This window comes from Microcebus murinus, chromosome 12 (genome assembly GCF_040939455.1).
Source record: "Microcebus murinus isolate Inina chromosome 12, M.murinus_Inina_mat1.0, whole genome shotgun sequence".
Lineage (NCBI taxonomy): Eukaryota > Metazoa > Chordata > Mammalia > Primates > Cheirogaleidae > Microcebus > Microcebus murinus.
The window spans coordinates 69,396,600-69,407,080 of NC_134115.1; the positions used below are offsets into that span (position 1 = coordinate 69,396,600).

Genomic DNA, 10,481 nt, shown 5'->3' on the forward strand with positions numbered 1-10,481 from the left:
GTGGCATCCCCTTCTTTTCCCCCAGAGTTAACCCTGCTGTGAACGTGGGAATTGTTTCCAGAAATAGGCTTTTTCCCATCTTGAATCTTTCTGTAAAACATAACCAACGAAGTGTGAGTGGGTGTGTGTGCACAAGCACTTTGTGCTGGGTGTGGCTGCCAGGTGGTGGGGGAAATTGGAGAAAACTTGTGAATTTGAAAGTGCCCTTAAAATGCAATGCCATCTTCTGGATGTGTCGCTGAGGGCAAACTTCCTACCTAGCCTCTCCAAGGCTGCTTCTCATCTATAAAATGAATGAGATGAGCATGAAATGATACAAGATGTGTCAAAAGAAATGGCACATAGTTGGAATATAACCATCTTTCATTTTTTTTAAAAAAAAATTTAACTATTAAAGAGGTGGCAAGAAGGCCAGCCAAACTTTCAGAAAGAAAAAAACCAAGCAAATCAGATATTTCAGGGAAGGTGGAAATGTACTGGCTTGAGCAGGATCCTTCCTGTCTTCCTCCTTTCTTCCTTCCCTTCCTTCCTTTTCTTTTTGATTCTTGTAGTACTTTTCTCTTTTGGAACAGGGGTACTTCTGCACAGTGGAAACTCAAATAGGGGCAGTTTTTGTCCCAACAAAGGACTATGGTTGTCCCCTGCTCCCTTAGTGATAAATACAAACTGCATGTAAATAAGATCAATTGAGCTGTGGTGGGTTTTGAATACACAACCATCAAGGTAAATGGGCATTCCAAATAAATCCCAGCTCTCAGACAATGCCTGAGTTAAAAGGAAACCTACTTGAAATTAAAGCCAAGATGCAGGCTTCAGGTCCTATAAGGAAACCAGAGGCCTTTGCTGATTCATTCATCCATTTGCCCATTCGCCTAGCGGCAGCCTAGACTTACAAAGGTGGAAAAGGTCATTCTAATAGGAGAGAAAGGCAAATAAGCAGTTAAAGATAGACATTCACTGGTATCTCTGAAAATATACAGCAGCAACAGAAATGCTCAGGCAGCACTCACTTGATTCTGTTCTGTGAGTCTCTACCATGTGCCTCAGATTGGACTAGACACCACGAGGACCTAAGAAGCAGAAGAAAAGGTACCAAGTAGGTAGTGTAGAGACAGGACAAATGTGAATAAATAGTTGACAGAGGAAGAGCATAAGCACATTGCCATTTATTGAGCACTTATTTTGTACCAGGGACGGGGGTAGGGGGAGATTTGGCTCAATTAATTTTGCCAACAACTTTTGAGTCAATATCATTATCCCCATTTTACAGACGAACAAACTGAGTCTTACAGAGGTTAAGGTATTTTCCTGGCAAATATCAGAGCAGAGAGTCAAACCCAGATCTTACTGACTTTCCAGCCTAGCACTGCTTTTTGAAAATAATTCCATGGCAAGAACCATAATATGACAAATCTAAGGTAGTTTCCAGTGAATAAGAAAGCAAGAATCTGATATTGACGTGAGTATTGAGAAAATCTAATGTGAGATATAAAATATTTTGGTTAGCATTTGTCTAAGAAAGCTTTGGAAAGTTGTATATTTGGCCTCGAAGGAGTGGTCTTTTCATTCCAGGAACCTCAGTTTTGTTATTTTTTGAGGCTATGGTTTAAATCATATATTCCTGGTACAATGTGAAGAAAGATTCTTAAAACCAAAGAAAGAGGGAAAAAATATTATCTGTCATGGCATAGGAGCTGAAATCCAGGTTTTATAATCTCTTCTAAACATCTCTGGGCTTTTGTGATTTGCTAGAATCACAAAGACTTATATGGCCCAAATGGGGAAAAAAAAGTCATGATTGCTAAGTTTGCAAAGAGATTTTTCAATTACTTCTTATTATTATTTCTTTTATTATTATTACATTTAAAAATATTTGCGCCCAAGATGATCTCCACAGTTAGCTCAGACGGGATCAGATATGAGTTTCAAGTTTTCAAAGTTCAACTCCATTGGAGTTTCCTGTGTCCTAAAAATGTCTTCAATTAAAAGCAAGAAAAATGTATTTTTTTTTCATCCTCATCAAACTAAAAAAAATGGCTGAAGAGATTTTATTCAAACTTTTTCCCAAAATTCACCTTTTGCCAAGACCCAGCATGGAAAATTTCAGCCCAAAAGGATCACTCTTTGGCAAGTTACCCGAGCTAATGAAAACAGAGGGGCATAAAGGGAGTCTGTGTGCAGCGCTAACTATAGTGGTCACTGGAGCCCACATTGTATGAGAAGAAGGGCCTCTTTCAAAAACCCCCCTTTTAAGTCTTTTTTATCATCAATATGGATGAGACTGGGACTTGACGTGGGCACCAAGCAAAGGCACTTTCTTTATGAATACAATCCGGGCAATGACATTATTTCAAGTGCCTTTGCTCAGTTATGACTGTTATTTTGGAATAAACTTACTGTAAACAGAAGGTAGGACTTGCTCCAAAAAGTGTTGATTGATTCATTTGTTCATACATTCATTCATTCATTCACTCATTCATGTTCCAAGTGTTTATCGAATGCCTGCAATGTGCATGGCACTTTAATAGATGTTGGGAATACTATGGTGGTTCCTGCATTTGTGGGTTTACGTGAGGCGGAGAGGAAACAGATTAACTTACAAATTGTGACAAGTTCCATGCTGAGAGAGAGAAAATCAGGAACGGTGGTGATAAGAGGCCGCCTATATTGTTAGGGGGGCTAGTGAAGGTCTGATGCACACTCATTAGTTCATCCTTCCACAAACATTTAGTGAGTGACTGCCACGCCCTGGAGTCTACAGTGACCTAATACCATTTCTGCCATCAAGGTACTCTCAGAACAGGCCGGGTGCGGTGGCTCACGCCTGTAATCCTAGCATCTGGGAGGTGGAGGCGGGTGGATTGCTCGAGGTCAGGAGTTTGAAACCAGCCTAAGCAAGAGGGAGACCCCCGTCTCTACTATAAATAGAAAGAAATTAATTGGCCAACTAATATACATAGAAAAAATTAGCCAGGCATGGTGGCGCATGCCTATAGTTAGTCCCAGTTACTCGGGAGGCTGAGGCAGTAGGATTGCTTGAGCCCAGGAGTTTGAGGTTGCTGTGAGCTAGGCTGACGCCATGGCACTCACTCTAGCCTGGGCAACAAAGTGAGACTCTGTATCAAAAAAAAAAAAAAAAAAAAAAGGTACTCTCAGGACAATGGGAGAGCAGGTAAGTAGATAAGCAAGGAGCGCTTCACGGAGTTTTTTCCCTTTCTTTCTGAGACAGATACTGAGTGACAGGTGCTTTAATGCAGGCATGTGCCATGTCTCATGTGGGGACAGGGAGGAGATCTGAACATGCTGGGGTTGGCAGTGGTCAAAGAAGACTTTTCTTGGGGAAGACAATTCAACAGACATTTGTGCATGTTGATGGTGGGAATGCAGAGATGAATGAGGACCAGTGTTACTTTTGAGGGGCCTGGGGTCCAGTCTTGCTTCCTGACTCACCTCTTGGAGAGCCTGGAGCCTGATCGTGGTGTCTGATCTAGTCCTCCAGTAGCAAGCATGGAACTTGAGCCAAAAGAGGTGCTCAGTAAATGCTGGGTCCCTTTCTCTGATGTCTCATGGCGCACCTCTTTGGATTTAGCCTAGTGGTTAAGAACTTGGCTTTTAGACTTAGATTGCTTGGGTTCAAATTCTAGGGCTAGTACTCCCCAGCAATGTTGCTTTGAGTAAGTCACTCTCTGCACTACACGTTCCCTACATACAAGGCAGGGATGATAATGACACTTATAGTCTAGGGTTGCCATAAGGACTAGATGAGATCATGCTTCTCCCATCACTAAAGATACGACCAGCATACATCATCCCATGTGTCTTTAAGTGCTGCCTCACACTTTCCAGAACCCACCCGATCATTCAGTCCAACAATGATGGGCTGAGTACTCTTAAGTCTCCGGCATGTGCTGGGTGCTGTGATTCAGTAAAATCCTGCGAGACTCTGGGGTCTCCATCCTTCTTGATGGATAAATTCCCCAAATCTCCCTAAAGTTCTTTGCCTCCTCTACCCAGAGAAACAGGTATTTGTTGTCTCTGTAATACCAAAAAAATTAGAGGTGAGCGTCCATTCATTTTTCATCAGCACATCTGGCTGTTAGATGAAAAACTGCCAGGAATTTTGAAACATCTTGTTACTTTAGACATTAGAAGGCAGGGAGACTTCCCGTTATTAATTGGAAGTTAAAACTTCTTCCTGGCCCAGACAAGTGCAAAGCTGAGATTTCACCGGTCAGGGGAATGCTCACCAGCATTGTTTTTGCTTGGTATTAATTTATTTAGGGAGTAAAAGGAACAGAAGGAAGGTGGTTTCCAGAATGATAAATCAATGTGCCAATGTAAATGCAGTTGAGAGAGGCCCCTGAGGTGGTGGGGAAAGTATCAGCCATGTGTGGCTCCATCTCCCTGAGCCTCAGTTTCCCTTTGTGTAAAATAAGGACAACAGAACCTCCTGGGTAGGGTGGGTTGAGCTTTAAAGGAGAGCATGAACACAGAAACACATCAGTGCTTCTTGCTTGCTAAAGGCTTCTTGTTTATTTTCAGCCCTGCCACATGTTCGCAAATCCTTGCAATGTGCAGTTGGAATGGATCAGGGACGGGGAAGGGGGATTTGTTTAGTGTGCGTGTGCACAGTGTGGCGTGTCTGAGATGGGGGCCTGGCCAGAGGCAGGTGGCTTTGCTTTGTTTACTGACAGCTTGTTGCGCGCCTTCCCTTGAGACAGGAAGGCTCTCTGACACCCCCTCGCAGTAAGCTTCACGCCACCCTCCCTCTGCCACCCCATCTTTCCTCCTCGTCTCCAGGGAGGCAGGAGAGAGAACCGAGGCCCAGCCCAGCGCGCCAGAGCCAGCCTTGCCCGGCCTCTTTGGGGCTCTGCGAGGCTCTAACCCTGGGTCGGCCTGAGTCCCGAGGTCAAGGTCGAGGTCGGTCCCAGCGCTGTCACCCTGTCACGCGCCACCGCGGCCCCCGTGCGCGCGGCAGAGCGCAGAGCCTCCCCGCAGCCCGCGCTGCCGGCGACCTGGGGAACTGACCAGGCCGCGTGTGAGCGCCGGGATCCCTGCTCCTGCCTTAAATATGCCGGTTATTTTTATCTCCCTACGTCAGGCGGCGAAGGCCATCCCACCGGTGGCCGTGGCGGCCGCTACACAATGTTTCTCTTTAGTCGGGAGGGGAAATGGAGGGAGGCCAGACTTCCTGATCACATGGTGCTGAAGTCAATGAAAAAAAATTAAGGGGGACCCCTCCCTTTTTCTCGAATGCCTGATCCAGGCCCCCCCAGCCCGCTCCCCCACCCACCCCGTCGGGCTCTCCCAGGCGGAGGGCCAGCGGGCCGGAGCGGCGCAAACATAAACACGAGATTGCTGCGGTAATTGGTGGCTCTGCAAACACTGAGGAAATGAGAGGCTTGTACGAAACATCAGCCGACAAGAAACGGGGTGATGTCAGACAGCCTTCCAGGATTAGAAACCCTTAAAAGCTCCGAGCCCGCGGCCGCTGCGGAAAGCTGCTTGGCTCTCCGGGTAGGAAGCCGGGACTTCGCTTTCCCCGGGCTCCGCGGCTGCTGCCCTCTCCCCTCTCTCTCTCTCTCTCTTTCTTTTCTCCTTCTCTCTCTTTTGCTTTCTCTCTTTTCCCCTTTCTATTTTTTCCTCCTCCTCCTCCTCCTCCTCCTCTCTCTCTCTTTCTTTCTTTTTCACTCTCCCTCCTTTCCTCTTCTGTTTCCTTTTTCTAGTTTTTTAAAACAAAAGAGAGCGGCCACATCAGATTTCCATTTCTAAGGCACCTTGTACTTTTATATTGTTTCCTTACTTTGAAACTCCACGGGCAACTCAACTCCCAAAGGTGACAAGTGAAACTTGGGTGTCTGTTGTTCGACTTTGTCATAACTTTCTCCTCTTCTCTGTGCTCCCCCACCCCCCTTTTCGGGTTAGAACTGCACATTGCAATAATTTGCAAACATGTTGGAAGGGGCTGGAAATAAACAAGAAGTTTTTACCAAGGAGGAGGACATTGAAGAAAATGGGGAAAATGCTTGCAGAAATCTGGCAGTTTCAAAAGAGAATATAGATCTCCCAGTAACACTTATCCTAGCCACCCAGCTAATAACCCCAGTGTTGTTGCCTGTTTTCTGGTCACGGTGTGAGATAATTAAGAGGACTAAATGTGCTCCCATGTGCGTGTACACACGCACACGCACACGCACACAGGCTGTGCCCCAGCCCAGGGGCAGGGCAGCTAACAGCCAGTGAGCCGGGTGGGTCCCGTGCCAGGTCCACCAGGAACCTTTCTGTGTCTTTAAGTTGGAGGCCAGACCTCATCTGTTCTGTGACACAAAAAGTGACGTCTGTCCAGGCTTTCTTTCCCGGTGTTTGCCAGGATTAATGAGGTGATGTTTGGAAAGGGCTTGAGCCCCTGCAACGAAAGGCATTCACGACACCTTTTCAAAGGACGATTGATGTCCAGTTTTACCCAAATAGGACCCCAGAGATTGTTTTCTTGTGTTTCGAGCAGGTGAACTCAGCACCTTGCTCCCTGCTCTGGGGCATTTCAGAAGCCTTAGAATCTGCCTTATTAATTGATCTGTCACCTCTTTACCATGAGGGCAGGTGTGTTTCCCTTTCTTCCTGAGACTCCAAGAAAGGTCACATCAAGGGCTAGTTTGTACAGCCTCGCAGCAATGGGACAGGTTCCAAAGACTTTCATTCCCTTCGCTGCTGCTCACAGTGAGCACAATGATCCCCGAGCAGGGCCACCCTCCCCTGCACACTCATAAATCTTGTGGCCATTTCGCTTCTTTTAGTGCTTGACACTTCCAAACTGCCATTGTTTGAGCCAAGTATACTTTTTGGTCTTATCCAATATACGTGCGGCTGTGCCACCCTCCAGGCGGCAGATAACAGCTCTGTTTTCCATTCTCACTGGTGAGTTTTCCACCTTTGATGTTGCCCAGGGCTCTGCACATCGCGATGGGATAGGAAGCCTCATCGCTTCCCAGTCTTCTGCTGTCCCTGTGTGGGGTGGAGGTGTCTCCACTCCCTCAACTGCTCAGCCTGGGGGCCTAGGGGTCCCTCGTGTCCGTACGTGCTGTCTCCCCATACACATCACGGTGAACAGATCCTGTTGCTTATGCCCTGAAAAATCTCAGCTTCTCTGCTACTCCTTTCCACCCTCTGGCATAAAAAACTGCAACGGCTTTCACTGAGTGCGTGGGTGTGGGCGTCTCACAGCTCGATTTGCTACTTGGTAGCTTCATAACTTCAGGGAAGTAACTTTCCCTCTAGGAGCCTCAGTTTTCTCACCTATAAAGTGGGGATAGTGACAGAACCAGCTCATAGGCACCCCCCCCACTCTTAGATCTGCCTCCCTCTCTGCCTGCCACCAGTGTCCTTTCCCCCTCTGCACTGCCTGGCGAACTTCTCCCCACTCCAGGCCCAGACACAGGGCTTCCTCTTCTCCGAAGCCTTTCCTGCTCTTCCTCCCAGAGCCAGCTTCCTCCCTCCTCCCTGCCCCGCTCCCAGCTCTGACTCCCTTAGCGGTATTCGTTGGACTCCAGTGACCTTTGGACGTGACTGTCTCCTTCACTGGTCAGCAGGCTCCTCCATGAAGGGGCTGGGTCTTGTTGGAGTCTGTGTCCCAAGGCTCTGACTTGTGGAGTGGCTCCATGAATGTTTGTTGAATAAATAACAGAGGGATGAACCAGCAGCCCATCCTCTCGGAGAATCACAGCCTATCTGATAGGATTGTGGGGGACTCATATGTGCCCCACAACCCCCAGCCTCTCAGGTTCCACCTCTGACCTGATTTGAGGGGAGAATGCAGTTATTCGTATAACTCTAAGCTCCTTGTTCCTTTGTATCGCTGAGTCTACCTGACATTATTCTCCCCACCCACAGGAGAGTGACTGGGGCTTGGCAAGAGGAAGTGACTAGTAAAGGTTTTGGAACCCAAAAATGAAAGAGCCTGGCTCAGGTCCACTTGGATACAAGGACCTGTCCCATCCCTGCCCTGCCAAACACATGAACATGCACACACGTGCTCAGTCACACAGACACATGTGGATCTAGCCATTACAGCTTTGTGGAGGGTAATGGCAGCAACCAGTTCTAGAAGGGCTTGGCTAGAACATTCCCTATGGCAGTACCTGCTACTGTGTTATGGGCTTTGCATACATAACACTCTCTATTTAATCCTTACAGTAACTCAATAATATAGATACTCATATTATACCCATTGTATAGATGAGAAAACTGAGACTCAGAGAGGTTAGATACTTGCTCAAGGTCACACAGCTAAGTAGGAAAAATACATTCTCATTTTTATAGCAAGCATCTAGACCAAGCATTTGGAGGCAGAAGAAGTGGAAAGACTTGGATCCTGATGATTTAGGTTTATTCCTTCTCTGTTTATTATTTCAGACAGATGTGATGGTACAAAGATGCTGGAGTCCAGGATTCTTAAAATGGCTGAGTTGGAGAGGCTGATCCATCATTTTATCCAACCTGCTTGGTCCCCAACTGGCCAGGCGGAGGCTCAGAGAGGGCTAAGTATGTGTCTCATGTCACACAACTCTCCCTCCCTTCTGTTCCCTGGGGGCCAGGTAGTCATGGTTTCAAGATTGATTCATGCTTTCATTTCAGCCATGCCACAACCCTATGAAGGAGGTATTTGTAGCCTGTTACATGGTGGCCACCAAAAAGATATATCCACATCCTAACTTCCAGAACCTGTCGATTTGGCCTTATTTACATCTTTGTGGATGTAATTAAGGATCTTGAGATGAGATTATCCTGGATTTACTGGTGGCTCTAAATCCAATGACGAATGTCCTTATAAGAGACACACAGAGGAGTGACACACAGGGGAGGAGGTGGCCATGTGAAGACAGAGGCAGAGACTGGAGTTATGCAACTCCCAGCCAAGGAACACATGGAGCCAGTAGAAGTTGGAAGAGGCAAGGAAGGATTCTTCCTTATGTGTACACTTCAGAGGGAGTGTGGTCCTCCTGCTAATGCTTTGTTGTAGGACTTTGGGCCTCCAGAACTGTGAGATTAAATATCTGTTGTTTTAAGCCATGAAGTTTGTGGTCATTTGTTACAGCAACCCAAGGAAACTCATACAGATTATCCTTGTCTCCATTTTCCAAATGAAACCACTGCATCTGAGAGGTTGAGTGCCTTTTTCAAAGCCGCCCAGCTCATAAGGGACTGTGGTTCCTGCTCAGGCTCATCTGACTCAGATGCTGGTACTGAGGTCCCCGGTCAAGTGAGAAGAGCTGGAGGGACGCAGCGGAAGGTCTCCCAGGTGAGAAGACTCAGACTGGCCCAGCCGCAGGAGGGTGGGACGTGGTCCTTTCCGTTCTGAGGCAGATCATTTAAGTCAGAGAATCCCTTGGAGAGGGATGCCTCTCCCGCTAATCTCACAAAGGCAGGGAGGTGGGGAATTGAAGGGGATTTGGGCGGTTGGATTTCAGAGATGGTTCAAGGCCCATGGGTTGGGGGAACACTGGCTCATCCACACGTTCCCAGATAGCAACTTGCCAGCCAAGTGAGCCACAAGTCTGCCATAGCAGATTGTGCCTAGAAAAACACAGATTTTTCTTTCCTTTTTAATTTATCCTTCTCCCTCTCTCTCTCTCTCTCTTTTTTTAAACACAAGCCAGGCTGGGAGGAGCCTCAATAAGGAAGGAAATCAATAGGAAATGCCTTTAGAAAATGAGATTTTTTAGAAAGCATGTCATGTCATCATTCTTGATGCAAAGGCTTGTGCCCTGCAATTTGAAACAGGAAATAGGAGAAAGCAAAGGCAGCCCATGCGAACACATGTGGAGGCTCCTCCTTGCAGAAGCCAGCTGTGGAGGCAGGGCTGGCAGCTGTGGGGCTGGGGCCAAGTCACATGGAGGCCAGTTGAGGAAACAGTGGGTGTCGGCCTGGAGAAGGCCCGTCTCGGGCGGGGCATGGGAGTTTGCGCCACACAACTGAGGGCCGTCATGGGTCAGTGGGAGCAGGTGTGCTCTCGTAGGGCCCAAGGCGCTAAAACCGCCGGGCTGGACATATCACATGAAGCAGGAGAATGCAATGGATCAAGGCTCCAGAGCCACGGGTTCCAATCCCGGCTTTGCCACTTGCTGACTTGGACATGTTATTTAATTCTCTGGTCCTCTGTGTCATCTGCAAAATGGGGGTAGTAGCAGCACCTTCCTTGTATGGTTATTGAGTGGATTAAATATACATGTATATAAATAAAATTTAATCTGCTCAACCACTCTATAGAGTTACATATAACTGTCTATATCTATGTATCTATAGATACCTGTCTCAACAACAATTACAGAAAATATACTGTATATATATATATATAGTTATATATTTTCTGTAATTGTGGGTTTCTCATAGGTGGATTCAATCGATGACAGATTGAAAATATTTGGGGAAAAAAAGCATCTGCACTAAACATGTACAGACTTTTTTTCTTTTTTTTACCCAGAGCC

The 10,481-nt window shown here is 46.8% G+C and overlaps 1 long non-coding RNA gene across 1 annotated transcript; it reads left to right on the forward strand.

Annotated features, from left to right (window-relative positions):
• The first annotated feature begins 5,293 nt into the window (after window positions 1-5,293).
• LOC105855666 (uncharacterized) lies at window positions 5,294-9,056 on the forward strand. Its single transcript, XR_001146700.2, has 3 exons — window positions 5,294-5,517; window positions 8,410-8,538; window positions 8,632-9,056. It is a non-coding gene; the product is annotated as an uncharacterized LOC105855666 (long non-coding RNA).
• Window positions 9,057-10,481: the final 1,425 nt, after the last annotated feature.